The following is a 14,223-nucleotide window of genomic DNA, read 5'->3' as shown; positions in this document are numbered from 1 at the left end:
TTTCAACATAGGTACACTTCAACTGTGAGAGACAAAATGAGAAAAAAATCCAGAAAATCACATTGTAGGATTTTTAAAGAATTTCTTTGTAAATTATGGTGGAAAATAAGTATTTTGTCACCCACAAACAAGCAAGATTTCTGGCTCTCACAGACCTGTAACTTTAAGAAGTCTTTAAGAAGTTGTTACAGGTCTACTGTGTGTGTCACGTTGGAAAGTTGTAGCTATTTGTGCTACATTGATTAGCTCTTACATGGCTTAGGCGCATACGCTAGTCCTCCTCTGTTTTTTCTGCGGCAGTTACAGTGCCACACACAGGCCAGGCATGTACTACAACGTTAAACGTAGCATTGAGGCACAGAATTTGCCTCAAACATTTTTGTAATTGTTACTGAACTAATCGTTTCAGCCCTACCCCTACTGTCAACCTCCAGTTATTCTAATCTTTAATCAGCTATCACACTATGATGGAGTGAGGAAACCTATGAGCAATGGAAACAAAATTTTGATATTAGTTTGTGTCCAGTACAGATCCTTTTCTCATTTGTTAAATTAGCTCCTTATCAATTGATGCCTGTCAGAAAGTTTTGTGCATCCTGAAAACTAGGGATGCACCGACCCCAATACCAGTATCGGCCCAATCCCATATTTATTTACTTGTACTTGTAATCATAAAACTTCTCAGATACTACGACAATCGATACCCCTTTACAGCAGTGTGATGTCAACCTCTCAATGGAGGATTTTGCGCACATGCTCCGGACTATAAACCGCTACTTTTTTCATATGTTTTGAACACTGCAGTTTAAACAATGATGCAGCTAATCTATGGATTGTTAAGACTTTCATGTAATTTACTCATAAATCGAAATACGTTCAATGCTGTCCATTGATTGGCTGAAAGCTGCAGTCCTCATGTGGAGTAAATTCACAGAAAAATATAAACTCTTACCTGATTGTTTCAGTGGAATTCCTCATCACATGATCCTGAAGAAAAATTAACCAGATACAGCCTCCTGAGTTTGGAAAACATCTGAAAATACTTTAATTCCTTGTTGTGGCTGAAAAACAGTTCCTCTGTGCCACAGTTCCTCTGTCAGAACTCAGATCACGGTTTCAGCAGCAGAGGTCGTCCATCAGGCTGGTGAGTTTCAGCCCCTGGTGTAGCTGTCCAGGCCGATGGGAGACCAGCTCGGTCCGCTACAGGCCAGCTGCAGATCATCAACCTGATCAGGACACGACTCATGCCTGATGCTGAAGGTCGATTTCTTATTTTGGTGAGACAGCACCATCACCTGTTTTGTTTCGAAGGAGCCTCTTACTTGACCTTATGGCTAAAATAAACCATTCAGAAATGATGAGATATCTTTTGCCTGCATGCTGAAATTGGCCTGCATCAGTTTTGTTTTTATTTTGGTGAATTTCATAGACTGTGATACAGCTGGTGCTCAGGTTGTGTGCTTTTTAATGATACTGTGCTGTCTGTGCCTGTGGGGTTTTCCTGCTGACTGACATCAGTAGTTGGAGTGCAAACTCACAGGGTGTGATTTAGGAATTTATTATGGGACAATTTGTAAGCATACATTTCACATGTAATTATTATAAAGGCACTGTCTTATACAGCAAATATTGTTGTTTTGATAGGTTTTAATCTCTTTAAATAATTTACACATACTTGCATGAAGTTCCGGTGTATTTCAGAGCTCATTGCAGGTTAAGGAAAGACACTTGAAGAATAGTTTTGGCAAGTTCAGTAAATATCTGTCCAATGCTGTGGCATTTATAGTAAGTACATGTGGTACAACACGAGGCAGGTATCACTGAAAGAAGTTCTACAAAGACAGATTCTGTTATTACAGTCAGGTTTCCACAAACCCCAACATACAAAAAACATAAAATGGAAATTCATCAAACTCGTGGCCAAAATGCCTCTAAATGCTCACTTAATGTGGATCTACTGATTTTACCATGATCATTATCATGACAGGAATCTAATATATAAAGCTGACTGTGTGCGCGTGTGTTCGCTATGTACAGCCACAGTAATTAAGCAATCCACACCAAACTTGATATGGTGACTGGGGGCAACAAGAGGGAGGTCACTACACGCGCACACACACACGCACACACACACACACACACACACACACGGAGTCAGCCTTATATATTGGATCACGACCCGCTCACTGGAGCCCTTATTTTCACAGTTCACGTGGTACTCAGGTCAGGTAGCAGCATCACACTTTTTACTACATAGTAGCAGCTGGCTACGCTGCACTTTAATTACAATCTGAACGGGGCTGCGTGCCAGTTAAAGTGTATGTTTTTTCATTTCAGATGTTCCTGCTGTGTACGGCTGCAGTGATCTGATCTGCTGTCACCTTTTTATCATCATTCACTTGAGTCTCATGAATGTCACAAATTGCTCTGTGAAAATTAGTGATGACAACATACACACAATGCAACGCAACTTACTACACCTTAACTAAATTGACATGAAATATACAATGACATGGATAAAATTCTTGTCTATTCCCCATGTGTAGAACAGATAACTCAGCTAGTTTGTACATAATGTTGAGATGAAGCTGTGAATAGAATTCCATGCTGGTTATTGTACAACAAAAAGAAAATACAAACATAATACAGAAATCTATTATAAAATCTGGTATGTTTTTGTAACCACATCAGAACTTTTGGACAGTTATTTGTCTTTCCATAATTAATAACTTTGTTCTGTGGTATGAAAATACTTATTATAGAATTGCAGCCACTTGCAGATTTTTTTTTTTTTTTTTTTTGTGACTTCCTGTAGAATCTTGGTCAGAATATGATGTGCTGGATATAAAATAGCACCTCAGCTAATAATAAATTATGTTTATGTAATCCACTGCCTTGATTTATTAGTGCAGGATGCAAATTAAATTTTTGATAGACTATTTAATAATTCCATGTTTGAGCTCATGTGAGTTGTCATAGTCTGATACTGGAGGTTGGATTAGTGGTTAGCACTGTGGCCTCACAGCAAGAAGGTCATGGGATCAATTCCCACCTGTGGCCTTTCTGTGTGGAGTTTGCATGTTCTCCCCGTGTTTGCGTGGGTTTCCATAGGGTGCTCCGGCTTCCTCCCACATCCAAAGACATGCAGGTGAGATGAACTGGAAACTTTGTAATTGTCCAGGTCTCCCTTGTAAAAGAGATCTTGAGCTCGATGAGACTAACCTGGTTAAATGAAGGCTGAATTCAGAATTAAATATCAACTTCTGTGCTCTGAAATTTAGAAAATTCATTTTTCTTTTTTTTTCTTTTTTTTTTTGGTCAGGTATTTCAGAAGGTGAGAACTTTATATATTCTGGACTCACTGCATATAAACTAAAACATTTCAAGCCTTAATTTAATTTTAGTTTTAATAATTACGGCTTATAGCTCTAAAAATAACTTGTGAAAGCAATGTTCATATGTGCTCTCAGTACTTGACTGGGGCTCCTTTTTGAATGAATTGCCTGCATCAGTGCGGCGTTCAGTAATTGGAAAGGAGAAAGAAGCCAAGGAGGCATTGTCCCTATTTTGTGGAAATGTCATGGGACAGTGTCATTGTCGCATATTGAGGCTAGAAGTTTATAACTTTAATTAACCGTAATAAATTGTATTTTGTGTTTCTTATATATGTATTGTGTGTGTGTGTGTGTATGTGTATATATATATATATATATATATATATATATATATATATACACACACACTCAACAAAAATATAAACGCAACACTTTTGGTTTTGCTCCCATTTTGTATGAGATGAACTCAAAGATCTAAAACTTTTTCCACATACACAATATCACCATTTCCCTCAAATATTGTTCACAAACCAGTCTAAATCTGTGATAGTGAGCACTTCTCCTTTGCTGAGATAATCCATCCCACCTCACAGGTGTGCCATATCAAGATGCTGATTAGACACCATGATTAGTGCACAGGTGTGCCTTAGACTGTCCACAATAAAAGGCCACTCTGAAAGGTGCAGTTTTGTTTTATTGGGGGGGATACCAGTCAGTATCTGGTGTGACCACCATTTGCCTCATGCAGTGCAACACATCTCCTTCACACAGAGTTGATCAGGTTGTCAATTGTGGCCTGTGGAATGTTGGTCCACTCCTCTTCAATGGCTGTGCAAAGTTGCTGGATATTGGCAGGAACTGGTACACGCTGTCGTATACGCCGGTCCAGAGCATCCCAAACATGCTCAATGGGTGACATGTCCTGTGAGTATGCCGGCCATGCAAGAACTGGGACATTTTCAGCTTCCAAGAATTGTGTACAGATCCTTGCAACATGGGGCCGTGCATTATCCTGCTGCAACATGAGGTGATGTTCTTGGATGTATGGCACAATAATGGGCCTCAGGATCTCGTCACAGTATCTCTGTGCATTCAAAATACCATCAATAAAATGCACCTGTGTTCTTCGTGCTCACTATCACAGATTTAGACTGGTTTGTGAACAATATTTGAGGGAAATGGTGATATTGTGTAAGTGGAAAAAGTTTTACATCTTTGAGTTCATCTCAAACAAAATGGGAGCAAAACCAAAAGTGTTGCGTTTATATTTTTGTTGAGTGTCTCAACAAAAAAAAAATATATATATATATATGTGTGTGTGTGTGTGTATATATATATGTATATATATATATATATGTGTGTGTGTGTGTGTATGTATATGTATGTATATATATATATATTTATGTGTGTGTGTGTGTATGTATATGTATGTATATATATATATGTGTGTGTGTGTGTGTATGTATATGTATGTATATATATATATATATGTGTGTGTGTGTGTGTGTGTGTATATATGTGTGTGTGTGTGTGTGTGTGTATATATGTGTGTGTGTGTGTGTGTGTGTGTGTATATATTGTGTGTGTGTGTGTGTGTGTGTGTGTATATATGTTATTAACCTTGTGTGTGTGTGTGTGTGTGTGTGTATATTTTGTTTTTTTTTGTTTTTGTTTTTATATGTGTGTGTGTGTCCGTGTGGGGTGTGTGTGATATATGTGTGTGTGGTGTGTGGTGTGTGTATGTGTATATATGTGTGTGTGTGTCATATGTGTGTGTGTGTGTATGTGTGTGTGGTATATATGTGTGGTCGGTGTGTCTCTATGTGGTGGGTGTGTGTGTGTGTGTGTGTCTCTATGGTGATGTGTGTATGGTGTTTGTGTGTGTGTGTGTATACTATGTGTGGTGGTGTGTTTGTGCTGTGTGGTCGATGATGTGTGTGTGTGTGTTTGTGTGTGTGTGTGTGTGATAGGTGTGTATATGTGTGTGTTTGTGTGTGTGTGTGTGTGTGTTTGTGTGTGTGTTGTGTGGTGTGTGTGTGTGGGTGGTGTGTGTGTGTGTGTGTGGTGTGTGTGTGTGCATACACGTCACACACAAGCACGCACGCCAAACTCGTTTGCCTGAGAGCTCGCAGAGGTTTAACGGTGAACATTTCAAAACATACCACAGCGACATCTCAAATATTAAAAACAATGCATGTCGATAAAAACATACTAAAAGCTTACCGTTAATATTGAGAAAACTGACCGTGGCTTCTTCTTGTTTATGTGACGATGAACTATAACCAGGAAGACACGCCCAGCTACGCAGTAAAATGACGCGCTTCTGGGGTGCGTTCGATTCTTGTGAAGGAGCAGCAGGAGGGGATTTAGGATCAAAACTCGACTTCCTGTTTGTATCTTCGAGGACGAGTTTGATCAATAAATAAAGTACAGTTATGTACGATATTTCTACACACACACACATACGTATACAGATAGATGGATCATCAGCAGCTGTGAAAGTAGTTTGACATGTGTAACCTGTTTTCCACTTCATTACAATGAATCACAGCCTGAAGCATTTGATATTTGATATATACTTAGGTGATGGTCTAGTGGTTAAAGTGTTGGGTTTGAGACCAGAGGATCCTCAGTTCAAATCCCAGCGTGACTGGAAAATCATTAAGGGCCCTTTAGTCCAGTCAATCTAAGCCATTTGGGGGCTGGACCCGGACAAAATTGCAATAGAAATTATTTCTGTTGTAACATACCAATATGTCCTTGTTGACATACTAAAAGTTCATGAAAATCCGAGTGGTGGAAAGGTGCCTAATTTGCATATTTCAAAATGGCCGCAAGAACCCCTATTTGTTCCTCTAACTTTACTTTGAGGCCACATAGAAACATGATATTGGTGTCTATACCCATATTTTGAGGTATAAGGAATCCAATTCTGATGACCAAAATGCATTCTTGATGGCAGCCATCTTGGATTTTTGAAATGGCTGTCAGAATAGCCTTTTTTTTTTTTCATTTAACCTCATTTTAGGCTAGATAGAGACATAATCCTGATGTTAAAGTCTGAGTTTGTAGAAAAATTGATTAGCTGTATTAAGGTAAGTTATGGGACCAAATGCAGATGCTAAAATTTATTAGATTTGTTGTTGTTCAAACAGTAGTGCTGTGTTGCACAAATAGTAAAATCCCTAATGTATTGGTATAACTAACACTTCTTAGGCCATGAAAAGTTTTTGCCTCTTCTCACAAGGTTAACACAGAGTATGGATAAATAAAAATATATTTTCATGTCTAAATAATACTAATGAGGTCTAATATGTCAGGCCACCCATGACCCCACACCTACCCTCATCACATCATCATTTTCTTGAGATGTCCTGACCAAAACAAAATATTTTCTTTTCATGGCCTTACTAAGTTCTGCGAATAGACCTGTCTAATGCTTTGAGCTGTGTTACCAAAAGTAATCATTGTTACAGCGCCTGCAATGGCCACGAGGAAGCACATACAATGCTTTAGCCATAATTATGCAGATCATGTAATTCACAAGTATGGTAAGGCATCTGTAGTCTTTGATGGGTATGAAGGCCCATCAACAAAGGACGCTACACATGAAAGACGTTACAACAGACACAGCACCAGAGGTGCATTTCACCTCTGGAATGGTTTGCAATTCGAGAAAAGATCACTTCCTAGCAAATCCCACCAACAAACAGAGGATGATTGAGTTGATAGGGAAACAGCTTCAAGACAGAGGATGTGATGTGCACTATGCTGATAATGATGCAGATCTGTTGATTGTGCAAACAGCAGTCACTCTTTCAACTGAACACAATGTAACAGTTATTGGGGAAGACACAGATCTACTGGTACTATTGTGCTATCACTGCAAGCCTCAATCTCACAATGTATACTTCCGATCAGATAAGAAGCCAAAGAAACCAACTAAGAAAGGTTTGCGTGTGTGGAATATCAAACGTCTGCAACAGAAAATTGGTCTGGACACTTGCAATGCCTTACTGTTTTGCCATGCCATTCTTGGTTCTGATACAACCTCTGGAGTGTTTGGACTAGGCAAGGCTCTGTCCTTAAGGTCATGAATGATGATAAAGAGTTCAAAGAGCTAGCAGATGTATTTGCTTCAGACACATCTACACATGATGAGGTATGCTCTGCAGGTGAAAGGGCTATGGTGAAACTGTATGGTGGAAGGAAAGAGATACCAGTATAAATGATCTTCGACAAGAAAGATTCTATCAGAAAGTGGCTACCAGCAGAGTGTTTGTGCACCCACAAAGTCTTCCACCAACTGCCTCTGCTTTGAAGTATCACAGCTTTAGGGTATATCATCAGGTTCAGGAATGGAAAGGAAACACCAGCATTCAAGCTCAGAATTGGGGATGGCAAAAGGTTGATGGACAGTTTATGCCAAAAATGACTGACATGGCCCCTGCTTGAAGAACTGCTGGATGTGGTTAGGTGCAAGTGCAATGGGGACTGCACTGGCACTATGTGTAGCTGCCGAAAGTATGGCATAGAGTGCACTCTGGCTTGTGGCGTGTGTAAGGGAGTGAGCTGCAGTAATGGACAAACTCCAGATCTTGCTATTGATGACTAGAACTGGTGAAACCAGGGGCACTAATACATGTATAACAGATCATTTTATATGTTATTTTTGCAAACCAATACCAGTATAAGAACATGTATACTTATGCTAGATTATTGCAATTGATAGATCTATGTGAATGCATTAAAGTGTATCTAGAAAATGTATCAATCAACATATGTTTAAAATGACATGTATGTATTATTCTCAATACGTTACATTAGTTTCAACTAATAATATTGCAGTGTATTTTATATTATATATTTTTCTTTGAAAGTTAACTGATAATTTTGTGATAAAAAATTCTAAAAATCCAATGTGGCTATGTGCTAGTAGGATAGTAAATATTATGTACTTTCAGACAAGTTTATCAACAGAAGTAACCATGTGCAGTTTTGAATTTGGTCAATATTTTGAATAGAACACACCCAAACCCTCAAACAGGGGCATTATTTTACCACGAAAATATGCTTAACGTATTGGCATGAGTGTAAGATCATGTCATTATGTGGTCCACTATGAAGTTTGATCATAGGGAAAACTGGTATAATAATAGTAAAAGTGGCAGCCATATTGAAAATCCAAGATGGTTGCCATTTGGAAGGAATTTTAATCATCACCATTGGATTCCACATACCTGAAAATATGGGTATAGATACCAAGATCATGTCTCTATGTGGCCTAGAAGTAAAGTTAGGGGTCCAAATAGATGTACGTGGCCATTTTGAAATATGCAAATTAGGTGCCTTTCCACCACTCGGATTTTCAGGAACTTTTAGTATGTTGATATGAGGCACTAAAAGAAATACATGGAAGTGAAATAAATTCTATTGCAATTTTGTCCGGGTCAAACCTTATTTTGACTGGACTACTTGGCTTGGTCACTAGGGTTGTCAACCGTCCCTTGAAAAACGGAATCGTCCCTTATTTGGAAATAAAAGTGTGCGTTCCGTATTGACCTGAAACGGGACGCAGTTTGTCCCGTATTTCTGTGAGAATCAAAAGTCTGTAAAATGTCAATGGAATTGACTGGCGCTTTATATGGAAACTTACGGTAAATTTGATCCCAGCCTCTCTCCTGCTTTTCACCAATGAACTGACAGACACGAGTTGACAATACAGAATCACTCTTATCTCATTGGTCGAGGGACATCTGCTCGTAAGAAGATACCGACGTCATGAGCCGACGACGGTCGCTGGACGACAATAACAAATCAGCATGGCTGATATCGATACAGACACCGACACTGGCACTGCAGATATGCCTACGGACAGCAATGTCTGTAACGTCATTACTCGTCCTCCTAAAAAAAACAAAAAAACAAAAAGAATGCAAAAATGCAGGGGAGAATGAGAAAAGGAAAATGGTTGGGTGGAAAAGGTGCGCGACAACAGTATTGTTTACTTTTCAGACTATTTTTTGCACTTTTTATTACACTAAATGTGTAAATGTGCACTGTTACATTGTTTTGGATGATGCAAATTTTCTATTGTTTTTTGTTAATTTCTACAATTTTAAGTTAAGCAATAGCACTACAGAGATTTATTTTTAAAGAAGACAGAACGCTCATATTGAAATTGTGAGTGAAAATTTATTTTGCACTAAAAATAAATTGCTAAATAATTTGTTTTCCACGTGTTCATATCAGAACAAATGCATGTATGCATCTACCTAAATTCAGGGTCAAGTCAACAGTCAAATGGTTAAAAATCATTTCACACAGACGCTGGGAAGGGTGAAGGCAATGGTCAGTCGGCCAGTCGGCCCTGGCGGTGAGGTGTCCCTTATTTATTTTTCAGAGAGTTGGCAACCCTATTGGTCACTGATCCCCTAGTTGCTCCCGGTGTGTAGGGAGAACCTTGTTTGGCAGCACTCACCCTGCTCAGAGTGCCGCTCTCATTGGACCGACATCTCTATTTTGGAATTGTGGGATAGCTCGCGCCCACAGGTTGAGCTCGCCAGACTACTTTCGCCAGTGTGCTGCTCTCGTTGGAGCAACAACACAGAATGTGGTAGAGGTGGGAGGATCAATCCTAATATTGATAATATCGATACCAATGCTGGTATTGATATTGAACGATCCTCGTGTAAAAAGATCAATACTCAAGCTTTTTTTTCTCTCCCACACACACTGACTGCTGCACACGCAGATTCATCAAAGTCTGCTCTCTGTAAGAGCAGCATTGTGCTGTGTCACACAACATGGAGCAGCGCACCCTTGTATTGTGGTTTGTCAGCCCTCTACCTCAGGAGATTTTGTTATAAGTTGTGTTGAGTGATATTTTTTTAAACAAAATGTTGATTGTGATAAAGTATTTTGTTGTCACGTACAATGTTTGGTGAAATTCTATCCTAGGTCTTTTGGATCCTTTGGATCTATGAAGTTTAAATATGAAAAAGTATCGTATCGGTATTGATATCAGCGACACTGGGCCTATATTTACTTGGTATCGGATCAATACCAAAATTCCCGGTATCGCACCCCCTTTGGAATGTGTCTTTTCACAGATAGATCTCTTTCAGTGCAGCTTCTTGTTCTGACTTTAACATAAAGTTAACACCCAAGTCTTTCATCACCAACTGTAAATGGTAATCAAACCATTCCAATTGTATCTTTCTGAACTCTTCCACATCAAACTCCATCGTGTCAATGTTTACAATGTGCTTGAGCAACAACAGGTGAAGGTGCTCATAAACTTTAAGTTTCTTAAATATTTATTACGGCCGCTGTTAAAACTTTAGTTATCTTTGTAATTTCATTACTGGTAAATTTTAGAATTGGTTTAGATGAGATACACTCATTATCTCACAGGAATATATCACAATTATCTGGGAACTACTTTGTGCGCATGAATTCATCAAGCATGTCGGCTGCAGGCGCGTACTAACACAGAATACCCAGAAACTGGATAGAAATGCAGTCAAAACAAGAGCATTCACTTTTAGCTTGCCATAAGCTAAGCTAGTGGTGTTCGTGAGAGTGTGGGCAGCACCCTCACATCGGGGTGAATGTGAGGCATTATTTGTAAAGTGCTTTGAGCGTCTGTTGCAGATGGACAAGCACTATATAAATGCAGCCAATTTACTATTGTCCTGCTGAAGGCTCCAGTCTGTGACACAGCAATATGGTCTTCCATAACTGCAATGAACAGGTTTCCATAGAGTGACATTTCACAAGTGAAGTGATTATCCAGCCCAAGGAAGACTATTTGAGTCATAAGAAAGAAATAATGCTTCACAAACTACAGTATCTCACTGACAGACTGGCCAAAGGAGTTAAGAGTTGGTTTGGCTATTTATATCATCTTCATCCATGATCCATTTTAAGATGTTTCCACCTATTGAATACATGGATTAAAAAGGGTGTGACTGTAAAGAAGGTGATGAAAGATGCCATATTCTGAGAGAAAATCTATGAGCCAGTGCCTGTTTTGGGCAGCCACCTTGGATTTGTGCAAATTAGACATTTGTGGAACTCTTAAGATTTTTAGTATATCTTGCATATACCCTTATAGCAATGTACTATGACACAAAATTTGTTCATAGTCCAGCTTTACACTGCCTGGACTACTACGCCACCAACCTGCATGATGTTTTGTTAGATCCCGAGTTACCCCTGTACAGGTACCCCTGTACCGCAGGGTCATTGACTCTCACTGTTCTCCTGTTTTAGAGGTGCTGGCAGTCTCGTGCAGACCTTTTTATCTACCAAGGGAGTTCACAGTAGTCATCGTGTTTGCTGTTTACATCCCACCTGATGCTAATGTTAGCATGGCCCTTAGCCTCTTCGCCTGTGTAAATATACAGCAGCTGGCCCACCCGGATGGCGTTTGTATTGTTGCTGGTGACTTCAACCAAGCGTGTTTAAAGACTGTGCTCCATAAGTTCGTCCAGTACGTGAAGTGTGCCCCCAGAGGGGAAAATACTTTGGACCATGTTTACTCACACATTAAAAACGCGTACAAAGTCACTCCCCTCCCCCATCTCGCTGGATCAGACCATCTCTGCCTGTCCCTCACCCCACCTACACCCCCTGCTGAGGCGAACAAAGTCACAACGGAAGACAATCCAAACCTGGCCTGAAGGAGTGCTCTCCCAGCTACAGGACTGCTTCTCATGGACTGTATGGGATTTATTCTCCAGCCACAACCTGCAGGAGTACACCGACACCATACTCTCTTACATTAAGAACTGTGTTGACACTGTCACCGTCAACAAAAGAGTCTGGGTTTTTCCAAACCAGAAGCCCTGGATGAAAAGTGCAGTCCAGTCCCTATTAAAAAGCCGCAACACCGCCTTTAAATCAGGGGACAGGGCCCTGTACAGCGCGGCCAGGTCCGATCTGAAAAGAGGCATCAGAGAGGCCAAGGCTGCCTACAAGGAAAAGATAGAGGGCCACTTCGCTGTAAATGATCCCAGAAGGATGTGGCAGGGAATAAATCATAAACCAACTACAGAAGCAGCAACCCAGGAAATGCTAGGTCTGACGCCTCGCTGGCAGAGAAGCTGAACCGCTTCTTTGCCCGCTTCGAAGCAGACAGACCAGCAGAAACTCAACACCCACCACCCTCCAGCACTAGCAAGCTAACACTTCAGGAACACGAAGTGAGATGTGTACTGAAGGCGGTGAACCCCAGGAAGGCGGCCGGTCCCGATGGTGTACCTGGAAAGGTACTCAAAGCGTGCTGACCAACTGGCTGGAGTTTTCACCTGCATCTTCAACCTGTCCCTGTCGCAGGCCACCATTCCACCCTGCCTCAAATCCTCCACCATCATTCCAGTCCCAAAGAAGTCAGCAGTGGAGAGCATAAATGACTACAGGCCTGTTGCACTCACGCCTGTGGTCATGAAGTGCTTTAAAAGACTGGTCTCTCAGCACATCAGACCCTGTCTGCCTCCCACTCTGGACCCCCACCAGTTTGCCTACAGGGCAAACTGCTCCACAGAGGCCGCTATCACCACAGCTCTCCACACCGCACTGAGCCACCTGGAGCACCAGGGGAGCTATGTGAGGATGCTCTTCCTGGACTTCAGCTCAGCCTTCAACCACATCATCTCGGAGATCCTGGTCCAGAAACTGACACATCTGGGCATCTCCACCCCCATCTGCCAATGGATCACGGACTTCCTCACAATCCGACCACAGTCCGGGAAACTTGGCCCCCACCTTTCTTCCACCATCACACTCAGCACCAGTTCCCCTCAAGGCTGTGTACTGAGCCCCCTCCTGTTCACCCTTTACACACACGAAAGCTCTCTGACCCATCCCACAAACATCATCATAAAGTTTACGGATGATACCACCGTGATTGGGCTCATCTCAGGGGGGGATGAGACCGACTACAGAGACGAGGTAAATCGACTGACAGTGTGGTGTTCAGCTAACAACCTGCCGCTGAACACCACAAAAACAAAAGAAATAATCCTGGACTTCAGGAAGAACAGAGCTGACCCAGGCCCACTCTACATCCAAGGGGACTGTGTGGAAAGGGTCAGCTCCATCAGGTTCCTAGGAGTGCAGCTCTCTGACAGCCTCTCCTGGACTGCCAACACCACAGTGGTGGTGAAGAAAGCCCAGCAGCGACTCCACTTCCTGAGGGTGCTCAGGAGAAACAATTTGGAGGAGAAGCTGCTGGTGTTCTACAGAGCCACCATCGAGAGCACCCTGATGTACTGCATCACAGTGTGGTACGGGGGGTGCTCAGCAGCAGACAGGAGCGCTGCAGAGGGTGATCAAAATGGCCCCGGGGATCACTGGTTGCTCTCTGCCCAGCCTGGAAGACATTGCCAGCTCTCACTACCTCAACAGAGCTGCCAGCATCTGCAAAGACACATCCCACCCCAGCAACCACCTGTTTGACCTACTACACACCAGCTGATGGTATAAGTCAATCAAAACTAGGACAAACAGACTCAGGGACAGCTTTCTCCCCAGAGCAATCAATGCTTTGAACAAAAACAAATCGCTCTAATCCGCACCTTTCAAGTTTCTTGTGCAATATCTGTAAACCATGAGCAATATTCCCGTGCAATATGATTCCACAGTTGTATATAATTCTTGTTTTACATTTTACTTGGTCCACATTTCATTTTATTTTATTTTATCTTATGTTTATAGTTGTACATATACTCTGAATAATTTACTGTTAAATTTCACTATCTTTTATTTGGCTAAAAATTACTCGCACCATGGAAAGCGCTTTTTGGAGTTGCACTCAATCTCGTTGTAATGCAAATTACAATGACAATAAAGGCGATTCTGATTCTGATTCTGTACAGGAGGT

At 41.1% G+C, this 14,223-nt stretch overlaps 1 protein-coding gene across 21 annotated transcripts in view; it reads left to right on the top strand.

The window, feature by feature from the left end:
• The window catches only part of lrrfip2 (leucine rich repeat (in FLII) interacting protein 2), a 122,232-nt gene that overhangs the window by 33,219 nt on the left and 74,790 nt on the right, over positions 1-14,223 (top strand). The window lies entirely within an intron of this gene.

This window comes from Thalassophryne amazonica, chromosome 13, assembly GCF_902500255.1.
Source record: "Thalassophryne amazonica chromosome 13, fThaAma1.1, whole genome shotgun sequence".
Taxonomy (NCBI): Eukaryota; Metazoa; Chordata; class Actinopteri; order Batrachoidiformes; family Batrachoididae; genus Thalassophryne; species Thalassophryne amazonica.
The sequence above is the reverse complement of the archived record's forward strand: the minus strand, read 5'-3'. Positions and strand labels throughout refer to the sequence as shown.